The sequence below is a fragment of the Chlorocebus sabaeus genome, chromosome 4 (assembly GCF_047675955.1).
Source record: "Chlorocebus sabaeus isolate Y175 chromosome 4, mChlSab1.0.hap1, whole genome shotgun sequence".
Classification (NCBI taxonomy): Eukaryota; Metazoa; Chordata; class Mammalia; order Primates; family Cercopithecidae; genus Chlorocebus; species Chlorocebus sabaeus.
In genome coordinates, this window is record NC_132907.1 from 34,837,294 (window position 1) to 34,853,962 (window position 16,669).

Below are 16,669 nucleotides of genomic sequence, written 5' to 3' on the forward strand. Positions count from 1 at the left end.
AAAGCCATTTTTGTCTAACTGTGGAAGTTCTTTTGCAGATAAGGTTCTGTAAAACTATGCATATCTGCCATAGACAGATGGATTTGACAAAAGATGTATCCAAAAAGGAATGTATCACATCATGAACTTGCTAAGTGTTCATGAATACACACTGGCATTTGGAGACTATTAACACTACCTACTGAAGCAAAGACATAAATCCAAATTGAAAAAAAATATTATTTCTTGATTGAATTACATTTTCCAATGGGTTTTTTTTTTGGGTTAATTTTGTTTTTGGAAAAACTTGCTCTTCCCTCCAACGTTTTTCCTGTGTTATATATAGGACTAATTTGATTTCTTCAGCTTGCCTGAGAATTTAATTATTCTTACTTTGTGTTTTCAAAAGAGTTGCTGTCTACCTTGAGCATGTTTTAAAAAAAACAGAACAAAATGAATGAAACAAATGTCCCCCTTCCCACAGAAAAAGCACACCATCAAGGAGTTAAATGCCTTACATTTGTTTAAGTCCCTCCTTTTGTGGAACTAGACACTGGTGGAGGAGGAGCTTTCATTTAATTTCAAGACAATCAATGATTCCAACTTAACTGTAACTGTGCTCCTCTAATTTCTGATTTCAAGAAGCAGAACATTTTGGTGAATTAATCTTGGAGTCAGTGGGACCACACTCAGGCCATGAAACGTTTTCTAAGCCTCAGTGTCTATGTCTGTAAAATGAAAATAATGATATATGTTCTGATATTTTACTGGATTGGTGAATATCCACATCACAATGAGAAAGTGCTTGTTAAAAGAACATTGTAATATGTAATTTGTAATGTGCTATACATGTACTCTATTATTATAATTGTAGCTTATCACGCTAAGGTTAGGATCCTTTACTTCTAAAAGCATATTCCCAGTAATGGACAAAACTTTTGAAGCAAAGAAAATCTTCACTGTTTGATCCTAATGTTATGAAGGCTTTTGGAGCTTACATTTGTTTAAACTCCCATTGAAGATCCCATTGGAGCTTCAATGCTGATCCATCTATTACTTGAGTATTAAAAATACCAATAGGTTTACTGTGATAAATGAAGGTGGCATTGTATGTGAAAACATATTTAGTAAACTTCCATGTGTCATAGCCATATAAATGTTACATATTACAACAATTATCAGTATATTAATAAAAATACTTTTTCAAATTTTCAATTTTTAAAATGGAAAGTATCAGATATATTTCTTATTGATTAGATTGACTAACTTTCTAAGCTATGTCTGCTTCCCTCAAACAGGATGAATGTTCTTGTTGGTTAAGCTTGTACCATAATTTTCTTTCCACTTAGATATAGCACTAAGCCAATAGTTAGATAAGCATTCCTTCACAGCCTACATTTAGAGCTGCCAATGACGAAGTTTTGGAGGACATATTTTCCTCACCGGAAAAAGTGGGTTAGGAAATTTAGACTGACAGATGTTCTTGGATTTTTTTTAAAATTCCTGTCTTGACTCTCATTATTAAATTTTGCTAACGAAATAATCTTGTAGGCTTTAAGGTGATGCTTATTCCTAGGAGGTCTTTTCATCTCAGGGATACAATGAATGATCAAAATGACTTTCTGAATGATTTGAAAGATCAATTAGCAGCTTTGAATCCCAAATTTTTAGGTGGTTCTGCTTCAGAAAATCATTATGCTTTTTGGAATAATGTCCATAGCTGCATCCTACATTTCAGTGGTTTGAGCTCACTGCTTTTATAGTTTGATGGTTTCCTAACAGCAATATTGGTTAGGTTAAAGCAGTTACCCATTTCACCTGTTGAACCCTTTTAAAAAAATAGATGAAATCATAGAGGAATCACAATAAGTAAAACATATTAAAATGGAATGGACTCTCTCCCACTTTTATCTCACACAGCTCACCCAGAAATTCATGAGGGAACTTCCTAGGAATGAAACAATTTCATTTGTAGTAGTATTTGAAAACTGGATCTAGGACCATTGACCTGACTCTTTTGTGCCTTTGGTGATTGGATAAGAACACTTCTTCAGTAATTTAAAACTATAGTGAAATAATGTTATTTTTAAAAACTTCTCAATAAGACTTTATTTATTCAGCAAAAATCAGCAGTTAGGTGCTAGAAACACAAAGATGAACAAGACATAGTTTCTTCGAGGAACTTATAACCTAATAGACATTTATTTCATGTTTGCAGAACTTTTAGGATACTTCTCAAAGAAGAAGGGTTATGTATGAGGTTGCTACTTTTCTCCTTAAAATATTTACAATGTTAATAATGAAGGAATGACCAATCTGTACTATATACAAAAAGTGCTGAGTAGAAATATATTAATTTTCTTGGCCGGGCATGGTGGCTCACGTCTCTTGTCCCAGCTACTTGGGATGCTGAGGTGGGAGGATCACTTAAGCCTGTCAGGTCCCCGCTGCAGTGAGCCGTGATTGTATCACTGCATTCCAGCCTGGGCAGGCAACAGAGTGAGACCCTGTCCCCCACCTACCCCCAAAAAAGAAATATAAAAATTTTCTTATCAAATTTTACTTTTTAGAGTCTCCAACCTTATTTAGTTCAGTCACCATATTTGACAAATAAATGGTGGAACCAAGATGCTAACAGGTTTAAGTTTCATATACAGTAGAACTGAGACAGGAACCTAGAGTACCTGGAACTAGAATCCAGATCTCTGCCTGTTCAGTTTAAGATGTACTGACAATATATATTGCTAGTTAAAATGGCTAAAACAAAATTTATAAGCATCTATATATTTTGCAGCTAGGACAATTATCTACAAACATGATATTTAATAGAAGATATGGTAATAACATCTAAGATATACAATTATGTTATAAAATCCAAAATCAACAAGAAAGGAATAAAGGTGCACCATTCCGGGAAATACATTTCCAGAGCTTTAGATGTCCTTATTAGCTTCTACATGTTAGTTTTGGTAATGTTAGCTGCTAAACATATAAAATCTGAAATCTTGTTCTTAACTGAGAAGTTTATTTCTCACTCAGTCAAAGCCTAAAGTGAGTATTCTTGATGGGCAGATTCTTCTCATTCATTCAAGCAGTATTCTTGTGACTCCACTCTTATCACCTTGTTGTCACAACCAGCTTCCTGGTGCCTGTGCTTTGGCAAAGGGGAAAACTCGTAGAAGTCTGCTCACCTTCTGTTGGCCAGAGTTTGGTCACACAGCCCCATATAGTGAAAGGGAAGCTGGGGCTATAGTCCTATTTGTGTCTGGGAAGAATAAAAAGTTGGTTTGGTGATTGTCTTAGTTCAGGCTGCTGTAGCAAAGTATCATCGACTGGGTGGCTTGTAAACAACAGAAATTTATCTTTTTTTTTTACAGCTCTGGAGGCTGGAATTCTGAGATTAGTGTGCCAGCCGGGTCAGGTTCTGGTGAGGGCTGTCTTTTGGGTTGCAGGTGGCTGACTTCTCCTAGTATCTTCACATGGTAAAAAGAGAGTGAGCTAGCTCTCCGGCCTCATCTTGTACAGGCACGAACCCCATTGCTGATGGCTGTACTCTCATGACCTAATTATCTTCCAAAGACACCATCTCCAAGCACCAACACATTGGGAATTAGATCTCAGCATATGAATTTTGGGGTGACATAAATATTCAGTCCACGACAATGATCAACTAAGCTATTTCTGCCATACCTTTTTTTCTTTTCTCTTTTCTTTCCTTCCTGTTCTTCAGTATGTCTATGTAGAATCTCTGCCTTATAACTAATAAGGTAATGAAAAAAATTATAATATTTACCATCTGGAAGAAATTAGGATAATGATTTTACTTTTAAATTCTTGATCCATATGTTAAAAAATTTCCAAGGCTATTAAAATATCACTGAACGTTGTGATTATAGAGATTGCTATGATTTAATACTTATGTTTTATAATGAAAAAGTAGTCCTGGGCTGTTTTTCTCTCTTTACCTCACCTATCCTCTTCTATGTCAGGTATTTGAATCCTTTGCTTCATAGTTTTATGAAAAGGTGTGGAGAAAATGAAAAATTATCAAGGAAGATGAAATAGCTAATCAAAATTCATTCATTCCCCATAGTTCCTTGGGTATTTTATAAACTTTGCAGTAAATGCTAACTTCTTATTGGGGAAAACTGCTGTAAAGTAAGTGTACAGGTAGGTTTTGGAGAAATTTTTCTTGCATTGAGTTGAGCAAATGGTGCAACTAGCATAAGCTTGGTTTGTAGCTTCTCTATTTTTTAGAAGCTAGAAGGTTTTTCTCCACCGTGAACTTCTAGGGATCAACAAAAGTATTTATATCACAAATCAAAAAAACACAGTTACCTACTCAGTAAAAAATGTTTTTTTCAGATTATTCTATTTAAAAAATCTCTCCAAATCTGTTCATTTTCTTTTAATTAAACATCAGGTTTCAATAAAAATCATGACCCTGTCAAACCAATTTTAGTCCTTTACCTTGGATATATTAGGTTCAAATATTTTTTTTGGGTGTTAAGTCAGTCATAACCTCAGCTATTTTCCACAACTAAATTATTTTCCTCCTATAAAGCAAATTTACAATCAAGCTATTTAAGAAGTAAAGACAACAAATAGAAACTGTTTTAATCTTCATGTCCTGACCTAAAAAATAGAAGCACTAACTCATGTCACATTCTCATATTTATCTGATTAGACTAGGAATGCCTAAAAAGAATTTTCCCATAACTCCATTTACTTGTTGTTTATTTCCCTGGCTCTTTCCAAAAACAATTTTAAATACAACACCAAAAGAGTAAAATATCCTCAATCTAACATCTGAGCAATCTTTTTATTTTGGTGAAAACAATAATAATAGGCACTTGCATACTTCACCCTGAGGCATCGAAAACACTGACATGTCTCAGTTTTAAGATTCTGAAGATTATATTCTATTTAATAGAGATTTTAAGTATATTTATTATATTTTTAGTCTTTGAACTAAGGCAGTCCACATATGGGTATAAAGTAATGCCTCAAAATAGTGTAGTAATTATTGGTGCAAAAGGTTGGTGCAAAAGGAATTGCGGTTTTTGTCATTAAAATGGTGAGAACCACAGTTACTTTTGCATTAACCCATAGCTCTGTGGTCTCTGGAGCCAGACTGCCTAGGTTCATATCTCAGCTCTGCCACTTAGCACTTGAGTTACTCTGGACAAATTAATTAATCTCCATGTACCTCCATTTAATTATCTGAAAAATGGGATAACAATAGTACCTATCTGGTTAGGCTATTGTAGAGATTAAGTCAATTGATATACATAAAACACTTTGCATTTTACGTATATTAATTCCAAAATTGCTTGGAATGATGCGTGTCTCATAGTGCTTTATAAATGTTTGTCAACTTATTATTATTTGGGGAACTATTTCGCAAAATACATGTTCTAGATAGCTGAAGTTTATTCAGTCAGTTTCAAAACTTCTAGATGTAGCCAGTTTTCATCTAAATGGATCCCTGTGTCTCTGTTTCTTCTGCTTTAGAGAGATTAAATGGAATCTTCCTTTGGTGATACTGATTGAGGTAATGCTGAGATGATTAAGAGGACATGAAGGAATTTAGGAAGAGTGTTTGCCCGTACACTAACTGGCCCAGACTACTTTCTGCATCAACCCTCTGGCGATGTTCTAAGGGTTTGGACTTCAATCTACTGGCCTATACTAGCACCCTTACTTTAAAATTCCTGCTCCTATTTTGCTATAGGCTGTAAGCAAGAAAATAGCCTAGTTTCTAAAAATTATGTATAAAATGAGAGAATAGGTGTCACTCAGGGTGTCAGTTCTCCCTTGAGAGTACATAAGACATGACTGCATTTTTTCCTTCTGAGTGAGGGTTATGTTTTAGAGCAAGGGTTGGCAAACTACTGCTTCCTGTAGGCCAAATCTGTTTTTTGTAAATAAAGTTTTATTGGAACACAGCCATGCTCATTTGTTTACATATCATCTACTGCTGCTTTCACACACTGTAAGGGCAGAATTGAGTGGTTCCCGCAGAGACCATATGGTCTGTATAGCCTAAAGTATTTAGTATCTGACCTTTTACAAAAGTTTACCAGACCCTGTTCTAGAGCTTTAAAATTGGACAGAGACAGAAATAAATGAGATGTTATTATATTTTTAGTAGTCTCCACTAACCTGCCTATTTAGTTGTTTGCAGCACCACATCCCTTAGATGTATTCTGGATAAACAAGAATTTATTGCAGTAGGCTATGTTGGATAAAGAACAAACAGCCCACAGTAGCACATTGTGAATATTAAGAGGTGGTGAAGCTGTGATTGTCAAGCCAAGTTGTTTGGGAATCTTCATTGTAGTATTTGTTACTCTACTGTGATCAGTATAAAACATGATTCAAAATTATGTAGCTTTCTGTTGTGTGCAGTAGGATGTTGTTCTAGAGGTATTACCAGTTGGTAGCTCCTTTTTTCATGCAATTATTCAAAGTAAATGTAAATATGTCTGTTGTCCTTTTCTCTTACGTGAAAACTTCCTCCCTCCCCAACACTGTAAGATTCAGGAGCCTAGTGTACAGAAAAGGATCTTGAACTTGGGTTTGAATCCTGACTCAGTCACTTTATGAAGGAGAAACATCAAGTTACATTGCCACCGCCAGCCTTAGTTTCCTTGCCTGTAAAACACAGGTAGGAATCCAGGCTATGCTTGCCACACAAGGAAGACCAAATGAGACTCAGCATACTAGAAGGCTCTACAGTGCATATTATTACTTGTGTCTTTAATGTTCTCAATTTGGTTCACTTTCTCCTCATACAAAGATGTGTATGTTTATGGACAGAATATACAATGGATTCTGCATGAACTAAAATTGTCAGCTGCACTGGGTATGAGTCTGCAAGCGTGAAGGAGGCAGGGTGAGAAAGCCTCTTCAAACAGCATATGTATTCCTCTGGTGTCTGCTTTATTATTCACATCTCTAATGTGAAAGTTTATGCTTTAGTGCAGAGCTCCTGGGAAATATGCAAAGAAAAAGGAAAAGATAACCTTGGAGGGGAAAATAGGTAGTGCTTATGCCAATACAAAAGCATGAATAGAAGCAAATAGGTGCTGGTTTCTTTTAGCTATAGTTCTTTAAGTGAATCTGGTATATATACAAGAAGTAGTTAATTTTTTAAAGATGAAGGAAGGAATAGTTCCTTTTAATGAAAATAGACTCTAGTGCTATGGAAATAAGAAGTCCCCTGTGATGAGGCTAGAGTAGAATTACTGAAGGAGGAAGTGAATGTACGTGGCTCCATTTTGTTTTTCTTGGAGGCCATAAAGAAAACCAAACAGCTTACTCAGTGTAAGTTATTTATACTTGTAAAAAAATCACCCCATTTTTATAATTTAAGGGGATGCTGATGGTTCAGCTTTGGATTGCAGTTACATTAAATGTATTTTCTCATAATCTTGTTTTCAAATGACTTAAAAAGATTTAACCAGAAAATTCAGAATTCTTTTGCTGAATTTATTTTTTAAATGCTTTAGACTTTTAGATAAAATATTTTAAAATTATGACCTTGAATTTGAATTTAAAGGACTCCTTCAGCCTCCTCTTTTAATCTCCTTTGTTATTTGGAGGAATTATCCAAGTTGTATCAGTTAGCTATTGTTGTGTAACAAACAGTTCCAAAACATAGTGTCTTAAAAGGATAATCACTGAAGATTTTCATGAGTCTACCAGTTGGCTGGGGAATTCTGGTTATCTAAGCAGATTCTGATTATGTTAGCAAGACTTACTCATGCGTTAGGAGTTAGCTGGCAGACCAAGATGACCTTCCTTGGTAAAGTCAATGCTCCTTCCCACGTCCCTCATATCCCTCCAGGAGGCTAGCTCAGGGATGTTTTCATAGTGGTGTCTGGGGTCTAAGCATGGGCAAGTCCAATTGTGTAAAATGGTAGTTGGCAACACACGTGCACTTTTCAAGTCTCTGTGTGTGTCACATTTACTAACACCCCACTGGCCAAAGCAGTTTGTGGTGGAACTCAGAGTCTGAGTGGAGGGTTGTAAAGTTATGAGTCAAAGTGTGCATACATAGGAAGGCCATGAGTTGGGCCATTAATACATTCAGTCTACCAGAAGTCATTTCACCTTTTTTCCTCCATCTTAACAGCCTCCCTTTTGGAAATTTAACTTCTACATACTGTGTAAAACCAAACCAAACAAACAGAAAAAAGCTCAACTTACCTGATTACTTTTCAGCACTGTTTTTAAAGCTTGGTCAGGGAGTAAGCTGTTATTACAGGCTAAAATTAAAATTTTGCTTATTTACTTACACACTTCTCCCCTAACTCCTCCTTTTTAAAGCAAATTGAGTTTAAGCCACAAATTCTTGAATAGTGAGGTTGGTTCTTTTTCAATTTTATTCATATCTATCCCTGAGCTCTATTCTGTCTCTAATAAATTTCTGTATTTTGGAGCCGCTGTTACTATAGCATTTGCTGAATGAATCTGTGGGGTTTTGATCTTGCTTTCATATGCTCTTGCTGTTTGATTTCCTCTCCCTTAACTCCAGGTTTGCATTTCTTCCTGCCTATTCTACATGTCATAGAGGAACTTCAAACTGGACATGTTTTAAAGAATACTGGTTATCCACTTTGTCCAGTCACACATACCTTCAACCAACAAATACATATTTGTTGAATGACTTCCATACTATTTCAGGCATTAGTAATACACTAGTGTAAAAGTAGACAAAATGGAGGCCATCCTAGAGTTTATAATCTAATGGGGATTGACAGACATTAAACAAGTGTGAATACATAATTTAATGCTTGGCAGTGATAAGGGTTATTGAGAAAATAAAGCAAGGTGAGCAGAAAGGGAATGATAGCTGAGGTGTTTTTTGATTAGTGTTGAGGCAAGGCTTCTGAAGTGAGGGAGTAAGCCACGACAATCTGGGCAAAGTGCGCTGCAAGCAGGGGGATTAGTGGAGGCAAGGCTGTCTGAATGACATTCGGTGCTGCAGCAGCTGTACTTCCAATGGAAAGAAGGGTATGAAATGAGGTGGGGGAGACAACCAGGGACCAGATTATGCAAGGCCTTTGTGGACGACAGTAAGCTCGTTACATTCCTTGTAAGTGCCATGGCAATCCATTGGTGGATTTGGGGCCAGGGAGAGACATGGTCTGATTTCTGGCTGCTGCATAGGGCACAGACTGTAGGGACGCAAGGGTGGAAATTGGGAGGCTATGACACTCTTGTCAGAGACACTGAGGGGCTGTGTTAGGAGAGTAACGGTGGAGATTGTGAGAGGATGGCAGACTGTGGAGCTCTCCAAAATGTGTTTCATTTAAAGAAGCCCAATTTAGATACTGTGATCAGTTCTGCCAACTCAAGCCTGGGGAGAAGTATCTCCCAAAGTAGATCCAACAGACTTCCAGTGACATCTGAGTTACTTTTAGGTGCTGTGTCACATGCATGGACTTTTACATTTTAATAGTTACTGATGATTTTAATGTGGATTAGAAATATATAAAACTTGCATGTAAAAACCATGATTTTACAGTTATTACTTGGAGTGAGGAAAAAGTATTGAGTGTAGTGCAGACTTGAATGCAGAAATAGCAAAAATCTCTAGGGTTATATCTGAATGATTGGATTTAGAACATGCTGACAGGATTATTCATTAGGTTGAGTCCTGAGGGATAGTGAAGGATAACTCTGGTAGTATGTAATCAGAATTAGATATTACCCCTTATTGATTATCTACTGAATGTCACTCTATGTTAGGCACTTTATATATGACATTTCACTCAGCTTTCACTGCAACTCTCTGTGATGTGGGTGGTAATTGTTTTTCATTTAACAGATGAGAGAAACAAAGTTCATAAAGAATAAATAACTTGTTTTAGGAAGTCTCTGATTTTCAGATATTACAAGATTACAAGAATTTACTCTGGTAAATTCTCTGCAAACAGGGACTTAGTCTGTTTTGTACACTACTGTCTCCTTAGAACCTAGAAACATTTCTAGTATATATAGACATTAATCAATACTTGCTAAATGAATGAAAGGAAAAAAAATGGTTCTTGTATTTAGATCTTACTCAAGCGTGGTACATTTTGTTTTCCTCATTATAGAATGAATTTTAGGAAGTAATCTATTGGAGTTTAATGGAAAGCCATTTTCGTCATAGGATGACTGCCTGTGTCCCCTAAATGCAGGTTTCCTAGTGTCCAGACCTTGGCCTTATATTTTTCTTGTTATTCTCCTTTAAGGACCTGGCTTTTCTGGCTAAAACAACATGTGCAATCCCCAGATCTCAGTGTTTGATCCTAAACTCCAGTTATAGGATGTATAAACCCACTAACAAACCTAGAGCCGCTTTAGGGCAACATAACCTTGGCCAAGTGACTTAACTGCCCTTGAGCCTTAGTCTCTGTCAGTAGAAGGGAGAGATGGAAGAAGAAACTGAGCCTTGATTTGGACAAAACCTATGGACACTAGAAGAAAGAAAGACAGGATGCTTAGGGAGTATGACATTAGGGGAAAGAAGACCTAGAAAGCAAACAGAATAGAATTTCTATTCCTTTTGAGCACCCTTATTTTGTTTTCTATCTAGAACTTTCTAAGGAGTTAAAAAAAGATGATTTAACATAAGTTTTTTCAAAAGGCTTACATTTCTTTTTTCTTGAAAAAGGTAAAGTGTTGAAAATAAAGCCATTCAAGCATTTGGAGTCCTGGAGAAACTCTAACCTGCAGCTAGAGCAGCTTCACACACATCCTTTCTCTGCCAGCAGCAGCTGCACAGAGCTTGCTGGAAGGTCTGAGGCAGAGTGGGGCAAACTGACCTGACTGAGTGAAGGGGCTTCTGGAAATGGGAGGAACTCCGTACAGGAACATTGTTGGGGGTAAGGTGAGCCTGTGGAGGATGTCACTCCTCTCTGCCTTTCCTTGCAGAGCCGGGAGCTGTGGAGAGTGGAAAGTGTGTCTGAATGACTTCATATGTTTAGTGAAGCTCATTGCCAGAACTGCACCCTCCTCTGTTGCCTTGAATCTGCTGATCAGCCCTGGCAGCACACATTTTAAAAATTATTTACAAAGGGACAAGGGTTATAAAGATGAATACCACATTTTTACCAGCCTCTGCAAACTCCTAATTTGGTGGCTGAAGGACACATAAATAAAATTTCCAGTATAAGGAGTGGAGGTAAGTGCTATAGTCTGAATGTCTGCATCCCTCTCAAATTCATATGTTGAAACCTAATCACCAAAGTGGTGGTATTAAGAGGCGGGCCTTTGAGAAGTGATTAGGTTGAGGGCTCTGTCCCCGTGAATGAAGTAGTGCCCTTATGAAGAGGCTTCAGGGAGCCTGTTTGCCCCTTCCATCATGTAAGGACACATAGCAGGTGCTGTCCATAATGCAGACATTGAATCTGCTGGCGCCTTGAGTTGGAACTTCACAGCTCCCAGAACTATGAGCTATACATTTCTATTGTTTATAAATTGCTCAGTCTAAGGTTTTTTTAAATAGCAGCTCAAATGGACTGAGACAGTAAGCCAAACACAGAGTTCAACACCTGCCTTGGGAAGATAAAAATATTCTAACTGGGTGGATCCGGGTGATGATTTGGAAGGAATAGGATTCAAATTAGGCCTTGGGGCAAAGATGTGATTGATGCTTATCTTTAGGAAAAAAAGGTTGTTTTACTCTAGGTAAAGGAAATAGCCTCTTCAAAGGCTTGGAAGCAGAAAAATGCTGGGGGCTGGGCTGGGGTCAGGGGGTATGGTACCTCAAGCAGTGGGGAGGGATAGAGTGCATAGTGTTGGGAAGAGCACCATGAAATTGGAATGGCAGAGGTGAAAGCATATGGTAGTATGGGTTGCGTACCAGATGAGCTCTTTGGATTTTTTGGGTTGGCATGAGAAGCCATTGACACTTTGGTGAGGGGATCCGAGGAATGAAGTGTTGGGGGAAGGCCATGATCAGCTCTATGTGTGTGCCAGGGCAGCAAGATTTGTTAGCTTAAAAGAACTTTTTGAAATAATTTTAATTTAGAGAAAGTTGCAAGAATTGTCAAAAAGTTTTAGGATATTCTTCATCTGAATTTACCAATTGTTAACATTTTGCCACATTTACCTTATCATTCTCTGGTTCTCTAACATGTACATATTATTAAGAGCACATTTCTAAACAATTTGAAAGTAAGTTGCAGACATCATACCCCATTACCCCTGTGTGGTAGTATCTAATATCTGAAGTCTGATCTCCAGACTATTCAAATTTCAGCAGTTGTCCCAAAATACAGGAGGTCTCTGTCTTTCTCCCTTTCTCCCTCCGTTGCTTCTCTGCCTCCCTTCTTTCCCCTTCTTTCTTTCTCTCTCCTTCCTTCCTTCCTTCCTCCCTCCCTCCCTCCCTCCTTTCTTTCTTTCTTTCTCTCTCTCTTTCTTTCTTTCTTTCTTTCTTTCTTTCTTTCTTTCTTTCTTTCTTTCTTTCTTTCTTTCTTTCTTTCTTTCTTTCTCTCTCTTTCTTTCTTTCCTTTTCTTTTCTTTCTTTCTCCTTCTCTCCCTTTCTTTCTCTCTCCCTCTCTTTCTTTTTCTTTCTTCTTTCTATTTCTCTCTTTCTTTCCTTCCTTCCCTCCTTCCTTCCTCCCTCCCTCCCTCCGTCCCTCCCTCCCCTCTTTCTTTCTTTCTTTCTTTCTTTCTTTCTTTCTTTCTTTCTTTCTTTCTTTCTTTCTTCTTTCTTTCATTTTTTCTGTTTTTTCTGTCTTTCTTCAGATGCTCCTTAACTTAGGATAGGGTGTTGTCCCAATAAACTAATCATAAGTTGAAAATGCATTTAATATGCCTAACCTATCAAATGTCATAGCTTAGCCTAGCCCACCTCGAGTGTGTTCAGAGCACTTACATTAGCATGCAGTTGGGGAAAATCACCTAATATAAATCATGTAATAAAGTAAATTACATAAATATTTCATGTAAGTTATTGAATACTGTACTGAAAGTGAAAAAAGTATCCAAAATATGGTTTCTACCTAATGTGTATTACTTTTGCACCATCACAAAGTTGAAAAATCCTAAGTTGAACCATTCTAAGTCAGAGACCATTTGTAGTCTAGGTGACAGTGAAATAGGCTTGAGTGGAAGCACTGACAGTGAGAATAAGACAGCCATTTCGGAGTTGAACACAGTAAGATTTGGCAACAATGGGCTTTAGGGTGGGAGAGGGAGTAAATCTGATAATGAGGTTGTAGTTTACAGGATTGGTGTCCTTAACTAACAAGGATCTCAGGAAAGAGAATCAAAGTGCAAGGGTGTGCTTATGTTTTGGATTTTTCATTTAATAATAATAATTAGATTTCTATAGTGCTTTCAAAGGCAGAAAGGCAGTGTGATTGGAGGCAGCTTAGGGTAGTGATCAGGAGTAGGAACTCTGGTGCTAGACTGTCTGGGTTAGAATCAGGCTTTGCTGCTTGTTAGCTGTGAGACCTGGGAAAAATGACCTAAGTTGGCTGTGTCTCAGTTTTCTTATCTGTGAAATGGGAATTTTAACATAGTTTCCCTCACAGGATCATTGTGAAGATTAGATTAGTTATTATTTGTAAAGTGCTATTTTTTATAAAGTATTATAAGCCATTCTGACATATAGTAAGTGCTGTATGTGTTTGCTGAATCAATATAAATAAACTGGTTTTCCTGTATTACTGAATCCTCACCAGCAAATCTTTGAGGAAGGTACTGTTATTATTATTGCTAATTGGGACTCAGGTGTTACATGGTTTGCCCCAAACCATGTAACTATTGGTAAAAATGCCCGTTCTGTTCCACGTACAAGACTGTCCCCGGGCTCGCTACATGAGGATACCTAATAGGCCATAGAAATGGGCTAGTGTCTCAGCACAGGCATGCTTTGGGAGCTGTTGTGGGTTCAGTTTCAGACCACTGCAATAAAGTGAATATTGTAACAAGGCAAGCCATGCAAACATTTTGGTTTCCCAATGTATGTAAGTTACATTTATACTATACTGTAGTCGATTAAGTGTGCAATAGCATTATATCTAAAAAAAGTACATACCTTAATTTAAAAATACTGGTTGTTAAAAAAATGCTAATGATCATTGAGCCTGCAGCAAATTGTAAAAATTTTGCTGGTGGAGAGTCTTGCCTTGACACTGATGGCTGCTGAATGATCAGGATGGTGGTTGCTGAATATTGGGATGGCTGTGACAATTGTATGAAATAAGACAACAAAGAAATTTGCTACATCAGCTGACTCCTCCTTTCATGAAATATTTTTATGTAACATGCAATGCTGTTTGATAGCATTTTATTCACAGAACTTTTCAAAATTGCTGTCAGTCCTCTCAAACCCAGCTGCTGCTTTTTATCAACTAAGTTAATGTAATATTCTAAATCCTTAGTTGTTACTTCCACAATGTTCACAGCATCTTCACCAGGAGTAGATTCCATCTCAAGAAACTAGTTTCTTGGCTCATCCATAAGAAGCAGCTCCTCAACTGTTCAAATTTTATCATGAGATTACAGCAATTCAATCACATCTTCAGGCTTCACTTCTAATTCTAGTTCTCTTGCTATTTCTACCACATCTGCAGTGACTTCCTCCCCTAAGAGGTTCTTGAACCTCTCCCATCCATGAGAACTGGAATTACTTCTTCCAAACTTCTGTTAATATTGGCATTTTGGTCTCCTCCCATGAGTCATGAGTGTTTTTAATGGCATCTAGAATGATGAATTCTTTCCAGAAGACTTTCAATTGGTATTACTCAGATCCATCAGAGGAATCATTATTTATGGCAGCTACAGCCTTACAAAATATATTTCTTAAATAATAAGACTTGAAAGTCGAAATTACTCCTTGATCTGTGAACTACAGAATGAATATTATGTTAAAGGCATGAAAACAACATTAATCTCCTTGTACTTCTTCATCAGATCTCTTGGGTGACTAGGTGCATTGTCAATGAGCAGTAATATTTTGAAATGAATCTTTTTTTTTTGTTTTTTTTGAGCAGTAAATCTCAACAGAGGGCTTAAAAAATTCAGTAAACCATAATGTAAACAGATGTGCTCTCATCTAGTCTTTGTGGTTCTATTTATGGAGCACAGGCAGAGTCGATATAGCATAATTCTTAAGGGCTCGAGGATTTTTGAAATGATAAATGAGAATTGGCTTCAATTTAAAGCTACCACCTATACTCGCCCTTATCAGGAGACTTAGCCTGTCTTTTGAGGCTTTGAAACTAGGAATTGACTTCTCTTTAGCAGTGCAAGTCCTAGGTGGCATCTTCCAATATAAGACTGTTTTGTCTAGATTGAAGATCTGTTGTTTAGTGTACCTACCTTCATTGAAAATCTGTGGTTTAGCATAGCTACCTTCATTTGTTATCTTAGCTAGATTATCCAATTCACCTGCTGCAACTTCTTCATCACCATTTACTGCTTCACCTTGTGCTTTTCTGTTATGGAAACAGCTTATTTCAGTAAACCTCATTAACCAATCTCTATTAGCTTCAAACTTTTGCATCTTTATTACCTCTCTCAGCCTTTGTAGAACTGAAGAGTTAGGGCCTTGCTCTGGATTCAGCTGTGGCTTAAGGAAATGTCACTGGTTTGACCTTCTATTCAGACCACTCAAACTTTCTCTATATCAGCAATAAGGCTGTTTTGCTTTCTTGTCATTCATGTATTCACTCGAGTAGCACTTTTAATTTCTTTCAGAACTTTTCTCTTAACATTCACAACTTGGCTAACGTGCACAGGAGCTTTTGGCCATTCTTGGCTTTTAACCTGCCCTCCTCACTAAGCTTATTCATTTCGAGCTTTTGATTTAAAGTGAGATATGTGAAACTCTTTTTTTCACTTGAACACTTCAAGGAAATTGTAGGGTTATTAACCAGCCTAATTTCAATATTGTTGTGTCTCAGGGAGAAGGAGACCCGAGGAGAGGAGAGATTATGGGGAGAGCCAGTCAGTGAAGCTCTCAGAGAATACACACTATTCATTGATTAAGTTCGCCGTCCTATATGGGCATGGTTTGTGGTGTCCCAAATTAATAACAACATTGGCATCCAAGATCACTGATCACATATCACCCTAACAAATACAATAACAATGAAATTTTTTAAATATTGTAAGAATTACCAAAATGTGACAGAGACAAGAAATGATCACACACTGTTGGAAAAATGGTGCTGATAGACTTGCTCAACACAGGGTTGCCACAAACCTGCAAAGTGTAAAAAGCACAGTATCTGCAAAGTACAATAAAACAGATGAGGGCTAGAGGTTCTGGAGTTGAAAGCCCTCTACATGGAGATGATCATTGAAGACATGGGATGTATGCAGTCACTGAGAGAGAAGCTGTAGAAGAAAAAACTGAGTTGGAGAATGTTGCCTATGGGGTATACAGACGAAGGGGAGCTGGTGACTGAGACTGGGAAGGAGCAGTCAGAGAGTCAGGAGACAGAACAGGAGGGGGTGGAGTGAAGGAAAGGAAGAGATGTAAAGGCTTAAGAAGGACTTGCCCATTCTTTAGGCAAACGAGGCAGACAAATTCAGAGCAGAGACCTGGGATAGTGATGAGTGGGTTTCTTAGTGACTGTAGTGAGAATGGTTCATTGACTTGTTGAGGACAGATGCTTATTTATGGGGCTCAGGAAGAATGGGAAGAAAGACATGGATTTTATAAATGTGTGCTATT